This window comes from Oncorhynchus nerka, linkage group LG25, assembly GCF_034236695.1.
Source record: "Oncorhynchus nerka isolate Pitt River linkage group LG25, Oner_Uvic_2.0, whole genome shotgun sequence".
Classification (NCBI taxonomy): Eukaryota; Metazoa; Chordata; class Actinopteri; order Salmoniformes; family Salmonidae; genus Oncorhynchus; species Oncorhynchus nerka.
In genome coordinates, this window is record NC_088420.1 from 414,049 (window position 1) to 434,657 (window position 20,609).

Here is a 20,609-nt window from a genome sequence, read left to right on the forward strand (position 1 = left end):
CTAAGTTTACCTGCAGTGGACGATGATGGGGCAGGATCGAGCTCTGTAGCACCTATTCACCTTCCTGTTGGAGGGAGACAGAGGACAGGAAGGGAGGAAGGGAGAGAGAGAGGGGTGAGTGGGAGAGAGGGAGGGGTGGGGAGAGAGGGAGGAGGAGGTGGGATTGAGGGAGGGGGTGGGTGGGAGAGGGAGGGGTGGGAGAGAGGGAGGGGTTGGTGGGGAGAGGGTGGGAGGGAGGGAGGGAGGGAGGGGGTGGTGGGAGAGGGAGGGGTTGGTGGGAGAGGGAGGGAGGGGTGGGTGGGAGAGGGAGGGGGGGGAGGGGGAGGAGGAGGTGGGATTGAGGGAGGGAGGGGTGGGAGAGAGGGAGGGGTGGGTGGGAGAGGGAGGGGTGGGAGAGGGAGGGGTTGGTGGGAGAGAGGGAGGGGTGGGTGGGAGAGGGAGGGGTGGGTGGGAGAGGGAGGGGTGGGAGAGAGGGAGGGGTTGGTGGGAGAGAGGGAGGGGTGGGTGGGAGAGAGGGAGGGGTGGGTGGGAGAGAGGGAGGGGTGGGGTGGGTGGGAGGGAGGAGGGATAGAGAATATATCATAAAATATCATTTTAGCTGACAAGTTTAAATTGGGTACTGCAGTACTGTGTTACATTTCTACTGTACTGATCTTAAACCATACACAGAAAAACAACATGTCAAACTCTGCCTGCATAAAGGATAACAATTCAAGTTAGTTATAAAACAATAGTCTTTGAGGTTGAGGTTAGAGAAACTCAACCCTTCAGTGGACAGGACAGAAAGTGAGAGAGGAGCAGAGGAGGGAAGGAAGAAAGGGAGGAAGGAAGGAAGGAAGGAAGGATGGATGGATGGAAGGAAGGTTAGAAGGAAGGTTAGAAGGAAGAATGGAAGGAAGGAAGGAAAGATGGAAGGAAGGAAGGAAGGAAGGAAAGATGGAAGGAAAGAAGGAAAGATAAAAGGATGGAAGGAAGGTTAGAAGGAAGGATGGAAGGTTAGAAGGAAGGATGGAAGGAAGGAAGGAAAGATGGAAGGAAGGAAGGAAGGAAGGAAGGAAGGAAGGAAGGAAGGAAGGAAGGAAGGAAGGAAGGAAGGAAGGAAGGAAGAAAAGAAGAAAGGGGGAGGAGACTGATGGACTGTCCGGCCAGCGTCGACTCCTGCTGCAGTCACACCTGCCAATGATCATTTTTGTGACTATGCAACTGGACCCAGACTACTAGCTGCAAATCACAAAAATGCCACTGGGAGATGTGGGAACCCCAAGGGCCAATAGCTGACCACCGGCACTGAGAGAGAGGGACGGAGAGATATAGATGGTTGGAACGAGAGACGGCTAGAGGAAGGGAGGGACAATCAGGGAGGGACAGCTAAAAATTAAGGCTAATATACAGTACACTGGTTTCAATAATCATGTCAGGGTCAAGGGTCAAGGAGGCTAGGTCATACAGGACCCTATGGGGCATCACTGGCCATATGATAGTGAAAAAGACATCACGCTGTTTGCTTAGCGAGTACCGCTTCCTCCCGATTCGGCTCATACCCGAGGCTCTAACCCTGGACATCTGCCTTGCAAACAGACACGACCGCCCTCCCGAAGATTCTTATCCTATTCGGCAGTGCAAGAGGAGACACCTGAGGCTGAAGAGGGAGTTTCACAGACCCCCGTCTGCTACTAGGTTACAGCTACAGTATCATACACAGTAGATCCAGGGAGACAGGGACACATAGACCGCATAGGTGCAGTGAAATATATTGTCACATAGACCAGATAGGTATAGTGAAATATATTGTCACATAGACCAGATAGGTGCAGTGAAATATATTGTCACATAGACCAGATAGGTATAGTGAAATATATTGACACATAGATCAGATAGGTATAGTGAAATATATTGTCACATAGACCAGATAGGTGCAGTGAAATATATTGTCACATAGACCAGATAGGTATAGTGAAATATATTGACACATAGACCAGATAGGTATAGTGAAATATATTGACACATAGACCAGATAGGTATAGTGAAATATATTGACACATAGACCAGATAGGTATAGTGAAATATATTGACACATAGACCAGATAGGTATAGTGAAATATATTGACACATAGACCAGATAGGTGCAGTGAAATATATTGTCACATAGACCAGATAGGTGCAGTGAAATATATTGTCACATAGACCAGATAGGTATAGTGAAATATATTGTCACATAGACCAGATAGGTGCAGTGAAATATATTGACACATAGACCAGATAGGTATAGTGAAATATATTGACACATAGATCAGATAGGTGCAGTGAAATATATTGTTTTACAGTGAGTGAAATATATTGACACATAGACCAGATAGGTATAGTGAAATATATTGTTTTACAGTGAGTGAAATATATTGACACATAGACCACATAGGTGCAGTGAAATATATTGTCACATAGACCAGATAGGTATAGTGAAATATATTGACACATAGATCAGATAGGTGCAGTGAAATATATTGTCACATAGACCAGATAGGTATAGTGAAATATATTGACACATAGATCAGATAGGTATAGTGAAATATATTGTCACATAGACCAGATAGGTGCAGTGAAATATATTGTCACATAGACCAGATAGGTATAGTGAAATATATTGACACATAGACCAGATAGGTATAGTGAAATATATTGACACATAGACCAGATAGGTATAGTGAAATATATTGTCACATAGACCAGATAGGTATAGTGAAATATATTGACACATAGACCAGATAGGTGCAGTGAAATATATTGTTTTACAGTGAGTGAAATATATTGTTTTACAGGGTCAGGCATATAGTAGTATGGCGCACCTGGAGTAAATTAGGGTCAAGTGTCTTCTTGCTCAAGGACACATTGACAGAATGTTTCACCTTGACGGCTATTTATATCATCAACCGTTCAGTTACTGGCCCAAAGCTCTAACCTCCAGGTTATTTTCAGTACCTGCGGAAGTCCAGCAGAGGGCGTGTGGAGGTAGGGATTCCGTTGGAGGGCCAGCTGAGCAGGTGGAACTGTGTCAAGGTACGAGTCTCCTGGGTCTGAACGTTCTTCAGGTAGAAACTACGAACCAGGAAGTCTTTACACCAGATGTGTTCAGAGACCAAATTCACCTGGTAGGGAATATCCATAGAGATATATAATACAAATTCACCTGGTAGAAAACTTTTGCTCTGACCTGGGGACTGTGAAAAGACCCCTGGTGGCATGTCTGGTGGAGTAAGTGTTGGTGTCAGTGCTGTGTGTAAATTGACTATGTAAACAATTTGGGATTTTCAACACATTAATATTTCTCTCCTCAACTCTTAGCCAAGAGAGACTGGCAGCATAGTATTTATATCAGCCCTCTGATTACAATGAAGAGTAAGACATGCCGCTCTGTTCTGGACCAGCTGCAGCTTAACTAGGTCTTTCTTAGCAGCACTCGACCACACGACTGGACAATAATCAAGATTAGACAAAACTAGAGCCTGCAGAACTTGCTTTGTGGAGTGTGGTGTCAAAAAAGCAGAGCAGATCTCTTTATTACGGCCAGACCTCTCCCCATCTCTATAGTACAGACAGACCTCTCCCCATCTCTATAGTACAGACAGACCTCTCCCCATCTCTTTATTACGGACAGACCTCTCCCCATCTTTACAACCACTGAATCTATATGTTTTGACCAGGACAGTGTACAATCTAAGGTAACACCAAGTAATTTAGTCTCCTCAACATGTTCAACAGCCACAGAATTCATGACCAGATTCAGCTGAGTTCTAGAACTTAGGGAATGATTTGTACCAAATACAACGCTTAGTTTTAGAGATGTTCAGGACCAGTTTATTACTGGCCACCCATTCCAAAAACAGACTGCAACTCTTTGTTAAGGGTTTCAGTGAGTTCATTAGCTGTGGTTGCTGATGCGTATATGGTTGAATCTTCAAAATACATGGACACAAAGGCTTTTTAAAATGCCAGTGGCAAGTCATATGGTAAAAATAGAAAAGAGTAGAGGGCCTAGAGAGCTGTCCTGTGGTACACCACACTTTACCTGTTTGACATTAGAGACACTTCTATTAAAGAAAACCCTTTGAGTTCTTTTAGATAGATAGCTCTGAATCCAGGATATGACACAAGTTCTCAACAACATAATATCAAAGGCTGCACTGAAATCTAACAGTTCAGCTCCTAATCTTATTATTATCAATTTCTTTCAACCGATCATCAGTCATTAGTGTCAGTGCAGTACATGTTGAGTGCCCCTTCTCTATAAGCATGCAAAGTATGTTGTAAATTTTTTAAACAGAGAAATAGCATTGTATTTGGTAAAACACAAATAAAACTAAGAAGAACAATAATAAAAAGATTCAAACACACACACACACACACACACACACACACACACACACACACACACACACACACACACACACACACACACACACACACACACACACACACACACACACACACCAGCTTGTGTCTATCCAGAGTCAAACCCCCTCACCTCGTAGATGTGGTAGAGGGAGGATCCCTCGTCAGGCCAGTAGCGAACACACTGAATCTCTCCATCCTCAACCAGGGCTGTCATCATCACTATCACTGTACAGCCATTCTCCCAGACTGTCTATAGAAAAACACAGCAGTTACAAAAGCAGTGTACTATACCGGCACATTGTGAGATATCTGTGCCACATGTACTACTACACAACAAATACACAGTATTGGTCACCTTTGACTACCACAGTCTTTAGTGGTAGCAATAATGTTTCCTCAGAGTACTGTGTGCCACTGACCTGCCAGAAGTCAACGATGGTGTGTGCTACTGACCTGCCAGAAGTCAGCGATGGTGTGTGCCACTGACCTGCCAGAAGTCAGCGATGGTGTGTGCCACTGACCTGCCAGAAGTCAGCGATGGTGTGTGCTACTGACCTGCCAGAAGTCAACGATGGTGTGTGCTACTGACCTGCCAGAAGTCAACGATGGTGTGTGCTACTGACCTGCCAGAAGTCAGCGATGGTGTGTGCCACTGACCTGCCAGAAGTCAGCGATGGTGTGTGCTACTGACCTGCCAGAAGTCAGCGATGGTGTGTGCTACTGACTTGCCAGAAGTCAACGATGGTGTGCTACTGACCTGCCAGAAGTCAGCGATGGTGTGTGCCACTGACCTGCCAGAAGTCAGCGATGGTGTGTGCTACTGACCTGCCAGAAGTCAGCGATGTGTGTGTGCTACTGACTTGCCAGAAGTCAGCGATGGTGTGCTACTGACCTGCCAGAAGTCAGCGATGGTGTGTGCTACTGACCTGCCAGAAGTCAGCGATGGTGTGTGCCACTGATCTGCCAGAAGTCAGCGATGGTGTGTGCTACTGATCTGCCAGAAGTCAGCGATGGTGTGTGCCACTGACCTGCCAGAAGTCAGCGATGGTGTGTGCCACTGATCTGCCAGAAGTCAGCGATGGTGTGTGCTACTGATCTGCCAGAAGTCAGCGATGGTGTGTGCTACTGACCTGCCAGAAGTCAGCGATGGTGTGTGCTACTGATCTGCCAGAAGTCAGCGATGGTGTGTGCTACTGATCTGCCAGAAGTCAGCGATGGTGTGTGCTACTGATCTGCCAGAAGTCAGCGATGGTGTGTGCTACTGATCTGCCAGAAGGCAGCGATGGTGTGTGCCACTGATCTGCCAGAAGGCAGCGATGGTGTGTGCCACTGACCTGCCAGAAGTCAGCGATGGTGTGTGCTACTGACCTGCCAGAAGTCAGCGATTGTGTGTGCCAGTGGTCCCTGGGTGGCGATGTAAGCAGGCAGTCGAGGGTCATGGTCAATCTGGGGTTTACAGAGAGAGAATATTTATGACATTTTTGACGTGTGACATTGTGTCAACCACGGGACAAAGTCTACACCATCACCATCTCAAGAGTAGCAGTCAGAGATCTTACTATGGTGCTGGCGTTAATGTAGTCTTCCTTGGTGGAGTTGCTCTCTGCCTTCAATTTCACACGGGAATGATCATCTGGAATAAAACAGATAGTAAATGACCAAGATGTTCAGGAGGATCAGAACAGAACAGACAGTGACTGACCAAGCTGTACAGGAGGATCGGAACAGACAGTGACTGACCAAGCTGTACAGGAGGATCGGAACAGACAGTGACTGACCAAACTGTACAGGAGGATCAGAACAGACAGTGACTGACCAAGCTGTACAGGAGGATCAGAACATAACAGATAGTAACTGACCAAGCTGTACAGGAGGATCAGAACAAAACAGATAGTAACTGACCAAGCTGTACAGGAGGCACAGAACATAACAGATAATAACTGACCAAGCTGTGCAGGAGGATCAGAACAGATAGTAACAGACCAAGTTGTACAGGAGGATCAGAACAGACAGTAAGAGACCAAGCTGTGCAGGAGGATCAGAACAGATAGTAACAGACCAAGCTGTACAGGAGGATCAGAACAGATAGTAACTGACCAAGCTGTACAGGAGGAACAAAACAGATAGTAACTGACCAAGCTGTACAGGAGGATCAGAACAGACAGTGACTGACCAAGCTGTACAGGAGGTACAGAACAGATAATAACTGACCAAGCTGTACAGGAGGCACAGAACATAACAGATAATAACTGACCAAGCTGTACAGGAGGTACAGAACAGAACAGATAGTGACAGACCAAGCTGTACAGGAGGATCAGAACAGATAGTAACAGACCAAGCTGTACAGGAGGATCAGAACAGATCGTAACAGACCAAGCTGTACAGGAGGATCAGAACAGATAGTAACAGACCAAGCTGTACAGGAGGATCAGAACAGATCGTAACAGACCAAGCTGTACAGGAGGATCAGAACAGATAGTAACAGACCAAGCTGTACAGGAGGATCAGAACAGATAGTAACAGACCAAGCTGTACAGGAGGATCAGAACAGATAGTAACAGACCAAGCTGTATAGGAGGATCAGAACAGATAGTAACAGACCAAGCTGTACAGGAGGATCAGAACAGATAGTAACAGACCAAGCTGTACAGGAGGATCAGAACAGATAGTAACAGACCAAGCTGTACAGGAGTATCAGAACAGATAGTAACAGACCAAGCTGTACAGGAGGATCAGAACAGATAGTAACAGACCAAGCTGTACAGGAGGATCAGAACAGATAGTAACAGACCAAGCTGTACAGGAGGATCAGAACAGATAGTAACAGACCAAGCTGTACAGGAGGATCAGAACAGATAGTAAGAGACCAAGCTGTACAGGAGGATCAGAACAGATAGTAACAGACCAAGCTGTACAGGAGGATCAGAACAGATAGTAACAGACCAAGATGTACAGGAGGATCAGAACAGATAGTAACAGACCAAGATGTACAGGAGGATCAGAACAGATAGTAAGAGACCAAGCTGTACAGGAGGATCAGAACAGATAGTAACAGACCAAGATGTAAAGGAGGATCAGAACAGAGACCAAGCTGTACAGGAGGATCAGAACAGATAGTAACAGACCAAGCTGTACAGGAGGATCAGAACAGATAGTAACAGACCAAGCTGTACAGGAGGATCAGAACAGATAGTAACAGACCAAGCTGTACAGGAGGATCAGAACAGATAGTAACAGACCAAGCTGTACAGGAGGATCAGAACAGATAGTAAGAGACCAAGCTGTACAGGAGGATCAGAACAGATTGTAACAGACCAAGCTGTACAGGAGGATCAGAACAGATAGTAACAGACCAAGCTGTACAGGAGGATCAGAACAGATAGTAACAGACCAAGCTGTACAGGAGGATCAGAACAGATAGTAAGAGACCAAGCTGTACAGGAGGATCAGAACAGATAGTAACAGACCAAGCTGTACAGGAGGATCAGAACAGATAGATAACAGACCAAGCTGTACAGGAGGATCAGAACAGATAGTAACAGACCAAGCTGTACAGGAGGATCAGAACAGATAGTAACAGACCAAGCTGTACAGGAGGATCAGAACAGATAGTAACAGACCAAGCTGTACAGGAGGATCAGAACAGATAGTAACAGACCAAGCTGTACAGGAGGATCAGAACAGATAGTAACAGACCAAGCTGTACAGGAGGATCAGAACAGATAGTAACAGACCAAGCTGTACAGGAGGATCAGAACAGATAGTAACAGACCAAGCTGTACAGGAGGATCAGAACAGAACAGATAGTAAGAGACCAAGCTGTACAGGAGGATCAGAACAGATAGTAACAGACCAAGCTGTACAGGAGGATCAGAACAGATAGTAACAGACCAAGCTGTACAGGAGGATCAGAACAGATAGTAACAGACCAAGCTGTACAGGAGGATCAGAACAGATAGTAACAGACCAAGCTGTACAGGAGGATCAGAACAGATAGTAACAGACCAAGCTGTACAGGAGGATCAGAACAGATAGTAAGAGACCAAACAGACCAAGCTGTACAGGAGGATCAGAACAGATAGTAACAGACCAAGCTGTCAGAACAGGAGGATCAGGAACAGATAGTAACAGACCAAGCTGTACAGGAGGATCAGAACAGATAGTAACAGACCAAGCTGTACAGGAGGATCAGAACAGATAGTAACAGACCAAGCTGTACAGGAGGATCAGATAACAGACCAAGCTGTACAGGAGGAGTAACAGACCAAGCTGTACAGGAGGATCAGAACAGATAGTAACAGACCAAGCTGTACAGGAGGATCAGAACAGATAGTAACAGACCAAGCTGTACAGGAGGATCAGAACAGATAGTAACAGACCAAGCTGTACAGGAGGATCAGAACAGATAGTAACAGACCAAGCTGTACAGGAGGATCAGAACAGATAGTAACAGACCAAGCTGTACAGGAGGTCAGAACAGGTAACAGCTGTACAGGAGGATCAGAACAGATAGTAACAGACCAAGCTGTACAGGAGGATCAGAACAGATAGTAACAGACCAAGCTGTACAGGAGGATCAGAACAGATAGTAACAGACCAAGCTGTACAGGAGGATCAGAACAGATAGTAACAGACCAAGCTGTACAGGAGGATCAGAACAGATAGTAACAGACCAAGCTGTACAGGAGGATCAGAACAGATAGTAACAGACCAAGCTGTACAGGAGGATCAGAACAGATAGTAACAGACCAAGCTGTACAGGAGGATCAGAACAGATAGTAACAGACCAAGCTGTACAGGAGGATCAGAACAGATAGTAACAGACCAAGCTGTACAGGAGGATCAGAACAGATAGTAACAGACCAAGCTGTACAGGAGGATCAGAACAGATAGTAACAGACCAAGCTGTACAGGAGGATCAGAACAGATAGTAACAGACCAGGAGCTCAGAACAGACAGGAGGATCAGAACAGATAGTAACAGACCAAGCTGTACAGGAGGATCAGAACAGATAGTAACAGACCAAGCTGTACAGGAGGATCAGAACAGATAGTAACAGACCAAGCTGTACAGGAGGATCAGAACAGATAGTAACAGACCAAGCTGTACAGGAGGATCAGAACAGATAGTAACAGACCAAGCTGTACAGGAGGATCAGAACAGATAGTAACAGACCAAGCTGTACAGGAGGATCAGAACAGATAGTAACAGACCAAGCTGTACAGGAGGATCAGAACAGATAGTAACAGACCAAGCTGTACAGGAGGATCAGAACAGATAGTAACAGACCAAGCTGTACAGGAGGATCAGAACAGATAGTAACAGACCAAGCTGTACAGGAGGATCAGAACAGATAGTAACAGACCAAGCTGTACAGGAGGATCAGAACAGATAGTAACAGACCAAGCTGTACAGGAGGATCAGAACAGATAGTAACAGACCAAGCTGTACAGGAGGATCAGAACAGATAGTAACAGACCAAGCTGTACAGGAGGATCAGAACAGATAGTAACAGACCAAGCTGTACAGGAGGATCAGAACAGATAGTAACAGACCAAGCTGTACAGGAGGATCAGAACAGATAGTAACAGACCAAGCTGTACAGGAGGATCAGAACAGATAGTAACAGGAGACCAGATAGTAACAGACCAAGCTGTACAGGAGGTACAGAACAGATAGTCTAGCTGTACAGGAGGATCAGAACAGATAGTAACAGACCAAGCTGTACAGGAGGATCAGAACAGATAGTAACAGACCAAGATGTAAAGGAGGATCAGAACAGATAGTAACAGACCAAGCTGTACAGGAGGATCAGAACAGATAGTAACAGACCAAGCTGTACAGGAGGATCAGAACAGATAGTAACAGACCAAGCTGTACAGGAGGATCAGAACAGATAGTAACAGACCAAGCTGTACAGGAGGATCAGAACAGATAGTAACAGACCAAGCTGTACAGGAGGATCAGAACAGATAGTAACAGACCAAGCTGTACAGGAGGATCAGAACAGATAGTAACAGACCAAGCTGTACAGGAGGATCAGAACAGATAGTAACAGACCAAGCTGTACAGGAGGTACAGAACAGATAGTAACAGACCAAGCTGTACAGGAGGATCAGAACAGATAGTAACAGACCAAGCTGTACAGGAGGATCAGAACAGATAGTAACAGACCAAGCTGTACAGGAGGATCAGAACAGATAGTAACAGACCAAGCTGTACAGGAGGATCGGAACAGATAGTAACAGACCAAGCTGTACAGGAGGTACAGAAATAAGATGCCAATCCAACACAGTTTAATTAACGGCCTGTGAACAACAATAGACTTTTAAAGGCATTTCCCCTGACATTCAGCTCTGAGATCACGTTTGCTGTATACACTACGGATGCCAGCTCAAGCAGAAATCCACATTTAGTCAAACACAGTGAACAGGTTATTCGTCTGAGTCCATTTGAATCCCAGCCTAAGACCGGAGGAGGATAAACCCGAGGAGAGGTATGTAAGACTCACAGGGAAGAGAGTCCGAACAGCGGTTCTTCTCCAGGTGGGCTTCACTCTGTGCTACAGTGACAACACTGGGTTCAGCCTGGTAGGAACAAAGATCCTCCCACTCCTTCAGCAGACGGTCCTTATTCTCCAGATGATCCTCCATATAGGCCTGGGGCAGAGAGGAACACTAACGTTAAGAGGAGAGTTCAGAATCTCCTCCCCATTCTCATGGGATATTCTACTAGCTGTAACAGATATTCTACTAGCTGTAACAGATATTCTACTAGTTGTAACAGATATTCTACTAGCTGTAACAGATATTCTACTAGCTGTAACAGATATATTAACAGATATTCTACTAGCTGTAACAGATATTCTACTACCTGTAACAGATATTCTACTAGCTGTAACAGATATTCTACTACCTGTAACAGATATTCTACTAGCTGTAACAGATATTCTACTAGCTGTAACAGATATTCTACTAGCTGTAACAGATATTCTACTAGCTGTAACAGATATTCTACTAGCTGTAACAGATATTCTACTAACTGTAACAGATATTCTACTAGCTGTAACAGATATTCTACTAGCTGAAACAGATATTCTACTAGCTGTAACAGATATTCTACTAGCTGTAACAGATATTCTACTAGCTGTAACAGATATTCTACTAGCTGTAACAGATATTCTACTAGCTGTAACAGATATTCTACTAGCTGTAACAGATATTCTACTAGCTGTAACAGATATTCTACTAGCTGTAACAGATATTCTACTAGCTGTAACAGATATTCTACTAGCTGTAACAGATATTCTACTAGCTGTAACAGATATTCTACTAGCTGTAACAGATATTCTACTAGCTGATATTCTAAACAGATATTCTACTAGCTGTAACAGATATTCTACTAGCTGTAACATATATTCTACTAGCTGTAACAGATATTCTACTAACTGTAACAGATATTCTACTAGCTGTAACAGATATTCTACTAGCTGTAACAGATATTCTACTAGCTGAAACAGATATTCTACTAGCTGTAACAGATATTCTACTAGCTGTAACAGATATTCTACTAGCTGAAACAGATATTCTACTAGCTGTAACAGATATTCTACTAGCTGTAACAGATATTCTACAAGCTGTAACATATATTCTACTAGCTGTAACAGATATTCTACTAGCTGTAACAGATATTCTACTAGCTGTAACAGATATTCTACTAGCTGTAACAGATATTCTACTAGCTGTAACATATATTCTACTAGCTGTAACAGATATTCTACTAGCTGTAACATATATTCTACTATCTGTAACAGATATTCTACTAGCTGTAACAGATATTCTACTAGCTGTAACAGATATTCTACTAGCTGTAACAGATATTATACTAGTTGTAACATATATTCTACTAGTTGTAACAGATATTCTACTAGCTGTAACAGATATTCTACTAGTTGTAACAGATATTCTACTAGCTGTAACAGATATTCTACTAGCTGTAACAGATATTCTACTAACTGTAACAGATATTCTACTAACTGTAACAGATATTCTACTAGCTGTAACAGATATTCTACTAGCTGAAACAGATATTCTACTAGCTGTAACATATATTCTACTAGCTGTAACAGATATTCTACTAGCTGTAACAGATATTCTACTAACTGTAACAGATATTCTACTAGCTGAAACATATGTTCTACTAGCTGTAACAGATATTCTACTAGCTGTAACAGATATTCTACTAGCTGTAACAGATATTCTACTAGCTGTAACAGATATTCTACTAGTTGTAACAGATATTCTACTAGCTGTAACAGATATTCTACTAGCTGTAACAGATATTCTACTAGTTGTAACAGATATTCTACTAGCTGTAACATATATTCTACTAGCTGTAACATATATTCTACTAGTTGTAACAGATATTCTACTAGTTGTAACAGATATTCTACTAGTTGTAACAGATATTCTACTACCTGTAACAGATATTCTACTACCTGTAACAGATATTCTACTAGCTGTAACAGATATTCTACTAGCTGTAACAGATATTCTACTAGCTGTAACAGATATTATACTAGTTGTAACATATATTCTACTAGTTGTAACAGATATTCTACTAGCTGTAACAGATATTCTACTAGTTGTAACAGATATTCTACTAGCTGTAACAGATATTCTACTAGCTGTAACAGATATTCTACTAACTGTAACAGATATTCTACTAACTGTAACAGATATTCTACTAGCTGTAACAGATATTCTACTAGCTGAAACAGATATTCTACTAGCTGTAACAGATATTCTACTAGCTGTAACAGATATTCTACTAGCTGTAACAGATATTCTACTAACTGTAACAGATATTCTACTAGCTGAAACATATGTTCTACTAGCTGTAACAGATATTCTACTAGCTGTAACAGATATTCTACTAGCTGTAACAGATATTCTACTAGCTGTAACAGATATTCTACTAGCTGTAACAGATATTCTACTAGTTGTAACAGATATTCTACTAGCTGTAACAGATATTCTACTAGCTGTAACAGATATTCTACTAGTTGTAACAGATATTCTACTAGCTGTAACATATATTCTACTAGCTGTAACATATATTCTACTAGTTGTAACAGATATTCTACTAGTTGTAACAGATATTCTACTAGTTGTAACAGATATTCTACTACCTGTAACAGATATTCTACTACCTGTAACAGATATTCTACTAGCTGTAACAGATAATTCTACTAGCTGTAACAGATATTCTACTAGCTGTAACAGATATTCTACTAGCTGTAACAGATATTCTACTAGCTGTAACAGATATTCTACTAGCTGTAACAGATATTCTACTAGCTGTAACAGATATTCTACTAGCTGTAACAGATATTCTACTAGCTGTAACATATATTCTACTAGCTGCAACAGATATTCTACTAGTTGTAACATATATTCTACTAGCTGTAACAGATATTCTACTAGTTGTAACATATATTATACTAGTAACATATATTATACTAGTTGTAACAGATATTCTACTAGCTGTAACAGATATTCTACTAGCTGTAACAGATATTCTACTAGCTGTAACAGATATTCTACTAGTTGTAACATATATTCTACTAGCTGTAACAGATATTCTACTAGTTGTAACATATATTCTACTAGTTGTAACATATATTATACTAGTTGTAACATATATATTATACTAGCTGTAACATATATTCTACTAGCTGTAACAGATATTCTACTAGTTGTAACATATATTATACTAGTTGTAACATATATTATACTAGTTGTAACAGATATTCTACTAGCTGTAACATATATTATACTAGTTGTAACATATATTATACTAGTTGTAACAGATATTCTACTAGCTGTAACAGATATTCTACTAGCTGTAACAGATATTCTACTAGCTGTAACAGATATTCTACTAGTTGTAACAGATATTCTACTAGCTGTAACAGATATTCTACTAGTTGTAACATATATTCTACTAGTTGTAACATATATTATACTAGTTGTAACAGATATTCTACTAGCTGTAACAGATATTCTACTAGCTGTAACAGATATTCTACTAGCTGTAACAGATATTCTACTAGCTGTAACAGATATTCTACTAGCTGTAACATATATTCTACTAGCTGCAACAGATATTCTACTAGTTGTAACATATATTCTACTAGCTGTAACAGATATTCCACTAGTTGTAACATATATTATACTAGTTGTAACATATATTATACTAGTTGTAACATATATTATACTAGTTGTAACAGATATTCTACTAGCTGTAACATATATTATACTAGTTGTAACATATATTATACTAGTTGTAACATATATTATACTAGTTGTAACAGATATTCTACTAGCTGTAACATATATTATACTAGTTGTAACATATATTATACTAGTTGTAACAGATATTCTACTAGCTGTAACAGATATTCTACTAGTTGTAACAGCTATTCTACTAGCTGTAACAGATATTCTACTAGCTGTAACAGATATTCTACTAGCTGTAACATATATTCTACTAGCTGTAACAGATATTCTACTAGCTGTAACAGATATTCTACTAGCTGTAACAGATATTCTACTAGCTGACTAGCTGTAACAGATATTCTACTAGCTGTAACATATATTCTACTAGTTGTAACATATATTATACTAGTTGTAACAGATATTCTACTAGCTGTAACATATATTATACTAGTTGTAACATATATTATACTAGTTGTAACAGATATTCTACTAGCTGTAACAGATATTCTACTAGCTGTAACAGATATTCTACTAGCTGTAACAGATATTCTACTAGTTGTAACATATATTCTACTAGTTGTAACATATATTATACTAGTTGTAACAGATATTCTACTAGCTGTAACAGATATTCTACTAGCTGTAACAGATATTCTACTAGCTGTAACAGATATTCTACTAGCTGTAACATATATTCTACTAGCTGCAACAGATATTCTACTAGTTGTAACATATATTCTACTAGCTGTAACAGATATTCCACTAGTTGTAACATATATTATACTAGTTGTAACATATATTATACTAGTTGTAAAATATATTATACTAGTTGTAACAGATATTCTACTAGCTGTAACATATATTATACTAGTTGTAACATATATTATACTACCTGTAACAGATATTCTACTAGCTGTAACAGATAATCTACAAGCTGTAACAGATATTCTACTAGCTGTAACAGATATTCTACTAGCTGTAACAGATATTCTACTAGCTGTAACAGATATTCTACTAGCTGTAACAGATATTCTACTAGCTGTAACAGATATTCTACTAGCTGTAACAGATATTCTACTAGCTGTAACAGATATTCTACTAGCTGTAACATATATTCTACTAGCTGCAACAGATATTCTACTAGTTGTAACATATATTCTACTAGCTGTAACAGATATTCTACTAGTTGTAACATATATTATACTAGTTGTAACATATATTATACTAGTTGTAACAGATATTCTACTAGCTGTAACAGATATTCTACTAGCTGTAACAGATATTCTACTAGCTGTAACAGATATTCTACTAGTTGTAACATATATTCTACTAGCTGTAACAGATATTCTACTAGTTGTAACATATATTCTACTAGTTGTAACATATATTATACTAGTTGTAACATATATTATACTAGCTGTAACATATATTCTACTAGCTGTAACAGATATTCTACTAGTTGTAACATATATTATACTAGTTGTAACATATATTATACTAGTTGTAACAGATATTCTACTAGCTGTAACATATATTATACTAGTTGTAACATATATTATACTAGTTGTAACAGATATTCTACTAGCTGTAACAGATATTCTACTAGCTGTAACAGATATTCTACTAGCTGTAACAGATATTCTACTAGTTGTAACATATATTCTACTAGTTGTAACATATATTATACTAGTTGTAACAGATATTCTACTAGCTGTAACAGATATTCTACTAGCTGTAACAGATATTCTACTAGCTGTAACAGATATTCTACTAGCTGTAACAGATATTCTACTAGCTGTAACATATATTCTACTAGCTGCAACAGATATTCTACTAGTTGTAACATATATTCTACTAGCTGTAACAGATATTCCACTAGTTGTAACATATATTATACTAGTTGTAACATATATTATACTAGTTGTAACATATATTATACTAGTTGTAACAGATATTCTACTAGCTGTAACATATATTATACTAGTTGTAACATATATTATACTAGTTGTAACATATATTATACTAGTTGTAACAGATATTCTACTAGCTGTAACATATATTATACTAGTTGTAACATATATTATACTAGTTGTAACAGATATTCTACTAGCTGTAACAGATATTCTACTAGTTGTAACAGATATTCTACTAGCTGTAACATATATTCTACTAGCTGTAACAGATATTCTACTAGCTGTAACAGATATTCTACTAGCTGTAACATATATTCTACTAGCTGTAACAGATATTCTACTAGCTGACTAGCTGTAACAGATATTCTACTAGCTGTAACATATATTCTACTAGTTGTAACATATATTCTACTAGCTGTAACAGATATTCTACTAGTTGTAACATATATTATACTAGTTGTAACATATATTATACTAGTTGTAACAGATATTCTACTAGCTGTAACAGATATTATACTAGCTGTAACAGATATTCTACTAGCTGTAACAGATATTCTACTAGTTGTAACATATATTCTACTAGCTGTAACAGATATTCTACTAGTTGTAACATATATTCTACTAGTTGTAACATATATTATACTAGTTGTAACATATATATTATACTAGCTGTAACATATATTCTACTAGCTGTGACATATATTCTACTAGTTGTAACATATATTATACTAGTTGTAACATATATTATACTAGTTGTAACAGATATTCTACTAGCTGTAACATATATTATACTAGTTGTAACATATATTATACTAGTTGTAACAGATATTCTACTAGCTGTAACAGATATTCTACTAGCTGTAACAGATATTCTACTAGCTGTAACAGATATTCTACTAGTTGTAACATATATTCTACTAGTTGTAACATATATTATACTAGTTGTAACAGATATTCTACTAGCTGTAACAGATATTCTACTAGCTGTAACAGATATTCTACTAGCTGTAACAGATATTCTACTAGCTGTAACAGATATTCTACTAGCTGTAACAGATATTCTACTAGCTGTAACATATATTCTACTAGCTGCAACAGATATTCTACTAGTTGTAACATATATTCTACTAGCTGTAACAGATATTCTACTAGTTGTAACATATATTATACTAGTTGTAACATATATTATACTAGTTGTAACATATATTATACTAGTTGTAACAGATATTCTACTAGCTGTAACATATATTATACTAGTTGTAACATATATTATACTAGTTGTAACATATATTATACTAGTTGTAACAGATATTCTACTAGCTGTAACATATATTATACTAGTTGTAACATATATTATACTAGTTGTAACAGATATTCTACTAGCTGTAACAGATATTCTACTAGCTGTAACAGATATTCTACTAGCTGTAACAGATATTCTACTAGCTGTAACAGATATTCTACTAGTTGTAACATATATTCTACTAGTTGTAACATATATTATACTAGTTGTAACAGATATTCTACTAGCTGTAACAGATATTCGACTAGCTGTAACAGATATTCTACTAGTTGTAACAGATATTCTACTAGTTGTAACATATATTCTACTAGCTGTAACAGATATTCTACTAGTTGTAACAGATATTCTACTAGCTGTAACAGATATTCTACTAGCTGTAACATATATTCTACTAGCTGTAACAGATATTCTACTAGTTGTAACATATATTCTACTAGTTGTAACATATATTATACTAGTTGTAACAGATATTCTACTAGCTGTAACAGATATTCTACTAGCTGTAACAGATATTCTACTAGCTGTAACAGATATTCTACTAGCTGTAACAGATATTCTACTAGCTGTAACAGATATTCTACTAGCTGTAACATATATTCTACTAGCTGCAACATATATTATACTAGTTGTAACATATATATTATACTAGCTGTAACATATATTCTACTAGCTGTAACAGATATTCTACTAGTTGTAACATATATTATACTAGTTGTAACATATATTATACTAGTTGTAACAGATATTCTACTAGCTGTAACATATATTATACTAGTTGTAACATATATTATACTAGTTGTAACAGATATTCTACTAGCTGTAACAGATATTCTACTAGCTGTAACAGATATTCTACTAGCTGTAACAGATATTCTACTAGTTGTAACATATATTCTACTAGTTGTAACATATATTATACTAGTTGTAACAGATATTCTACTAGCTGTAACAGATATTCTACTAGCTGTAACAGATATTCTACTAGCTGTAACAGATATTCTACTAGCTGTAACAGATATTCTACTAGCTGTAACATATATTCTACTAGCTGCAACAGATATTCTACTAGTTGTAACATATATTCTACTAGCTGTAACAGATATTCCACTAGTTGTAACATATATTATACTAGTTGTAACATATATTATACTAGTTGTAACATATATTATACTAGTTGTAACAGATATTCTACTAGCTGTAACATATATTATACTAGTTGTAACATATATTATACTAGTTGTAACATATATTATACTAGTTGTAACAGATATTCTACTAGCTGTAACATATATTATACTAGTTGTAACATATATTATACTAGTTGTAACAGATATTCTACTAGCTGTAACAGATATTCTACTAGTTGTAACAGATATTCTACTAGCTGTAACAGATATTCTACTAGCTGTAACAGATATTCTACTAGCTGTAACATATATTCTACTAGCTGTAACAGATATTCTACTAGCTGTAACAGATATTCTACTAGCTGTAACATATATTCTACTAGTTGTAACATATATTCTACTAGCTGTAACAGATATTCTACTAGTTGTAACATATATTATACTAGTTGTAACATATATTATACTAGTTGTAACAGATATTCTACTAGCTGTAACAGATATTCTACTAGCTGTAACAGATATTCTACTAGCTGTAACAGATATTCTACTAGTTGTAACATATATTCTACTAGCTGTAACAGATATTCTACTAGTTGTAACATATATTCTACTAGTTGTAACATATATTATACTAGTTGTAACATATATATTATACTAGCTGTAACATATATTCTACTAGCTGTAACATATATTATACTAGTTGTAACATATATTATACTAGTTGTAACAGATATTCTACTAGCTGTAACATATATTATACTAGTTGTAACATATATTATACTAGTTGTAACAGATATTCTACTAGCTGTAACAGATATTCTACTAGCTGTAACAGATATTCTACTAGCTGTAACAGATATTCTACTAGCTGTAACAGAAATTCTACTAGCTGTAACAGATATTCTACTAGCTGTAACATATATTCTACTAGCTGCAACAGATATTCTACTAGTTGTAACATATATTCTACTAGCTGTAACAGATATTCTACTAGTTGTAACATATATTATACTAGTTGTAACATATATTATACTAGTTGTAACATATATTATACTAGTTGTAACAGATATTCTACTAGCTGTAACATATATTATACTAGTTGTAACATATATTATACTAGTTGTAACATATATTATACTAGTTGTAACAGATATTCTACTAGCTGTAACATATATTATACTAGTTGTAACATATATTATACTAGTTGTAACAGATATTCTACTAGCTGTAACAGATATTCTACTAGCTGTAACAGATATTCTACTAGCTGTAACAGATATTCTACTAGCTGTAACAGATATTCTACTAGTTGTAACATATATTCTACTAGTTGTAACATATATTATACTAGTTGTAACAGATATTCTACTAGCTGTAACAGATATTCGACTAGCTGTAACAGATATTCTACTAGTTGTAACATATATTATACTAGCTGTAACATATATTATACTAGCTGTAACATATATTCTACTAGCTGTAACATATATTATACTAGTTGTAACATATATTATACTAGTTGTAACAGATATTCTACTAGCTGTAACAGATATTCTACTAGTTGTAACAGCTATTCTACTAGCTGTAACAGATATTC

General features: G+C 37.9%; 1 protein-coding gene and 1 pseudogene across 3 annotated transcripts in view; both read right to left on the minus strand.

Annotated features, from left to right (window-relative positions):
- The window catches only part of LOC115122708 (cyclin-dependent kinase-like 5), a 300,065-nt gene that overhangs the window by 79,614 nt on the left and 199,842 nt on the right, over nucleotides 1-20,609 (minus strand). The window lies entirely within an intron of this gene.
- Nucleotides 1-20,609, minus strand: part of LOC135564587 (uncharacterized) — a 48,710-nt pseudogene that overhangs the window by 8,506 nt on the left and 19,595 nt on the right.